At 48.5% G+C, this 1002-nt stretch overlaps 1 non-coding gene across 1 annotated transcript; it reads left to right on the top strand.

The window, feature by feature from the left end:
• Window positions 1-242: 242 nt before the first annotated feature.
• LOC147097489 (small nucleolar RNA U3) lies at window positions 243-459 on the top strand. Its single transcript, XR_015074414.1, has one exon. It is a non-coding gene; the product is annotated as a small nucleolar RNA U3 (small nucleolar RNA).
• The last annotated feature ends 543 nt before the right edge of the window (window positions 460-1002 follow it).

The raw sequence follows: 1002 nt of genomic DNA, 5'->3' as shown, positions 1-1002 counted from the left end.
CTCCCGATCTCCGGGCCTGGGCCTGAGCGGCCGATTGCGGCTGGCGAGCCCGGTTGCCGGGTTAACCCTCTCCACTCCCCCTCCCCTCCCGAGCCCCGGTTGCCTTGGTAACCCTCCTCCCCTCTCCGCCTCCCGATCTCCGGGCCTGGGCTGAGCGGCCGATTGCGGAGCGGGTGGGAGCTCAGCCTCTGTTAAAGGGGGTGTGCTGAGTGTGGAGAGCGGTGTGGCGGCCAATGTTAGGTAAGACTATACTTTTAGGGATCATTTCTATAGTTTTTAACTTGAGAAATGTGTTCTGAAGTGTCTGGTCTCACTAACCACGAGGAGGAGTTAAAGCGTTTCCTCCTGAGCGTGAAGCGAGCTGCGAGTGTTGCTTTGTGCAAGAGCTTGTGGCTATTGATGACCGTTCCCTTCTTTCTGTGTGAGAGTTGTGGAAGGAGGAAACGCATTCTGAGTGGTTAGTTTTTTTCAAACTGAAAAATAAGATCAAGATTTCTTTTGTGAAAACCAACTCTTGGTTTGCTGTGGCTGTAATTCGAGCTCTATTCCAACAGAGGGCCCTCGTGTAAAGACAGTGTCCGGCTGCATCAAGCTGTGCAAAGGCCTCGGTTCGCAAACACCGGATCTTTAAAACCTAAAAATAAGACAATTTTTTCTTATTGTCTTACTTTCGTTTTTGATTTTTGCCCACCTGACATTGTCATCTGCCGACCTGAAACGTTAACTCTGATTCTCTCTCCACAGATGCTGCCTGACCTTCTCAGTCTTTCCAGCATTTTCAGTATTTATTGCATAAGATTCCTGTTCTAAAAAGGGTACGCTAAGCTGGACGCACTGCACCTATTTGCCTCAATTTTAAATACTGCTATCTTAGCATCTTCAGTGTAGGCATCGGTCTTATGGGTTTGTCATATTCTGCCTATCAGGAGTGACAGGAGATTGCAGTGGACATCCCATATACTCACCGGCAGTAAAATACTGCAGTAAGAGATTAATATGCTT

This window comes from Somniosus microcephalus, chromosome 32 (assembly GCF_052327205.1).
Source record: "Somniosus microcephalus isolate GS21.2 chromosome 32, FLI_Smic_1.0, whole genome shotgun sequence".
Taxonomy (NCBI): Eukaryota; Metazoa; Chordata; class Chondrichthyes; order Squaliformes; family Somniosidae; genus Somniosus; species Somniosus microcephalus.
The sequence above is the reverse complement of the archived record's forward strand: the minus strand, read 5'-3'. Positions and strand labels throughout refer to the sequence as shown.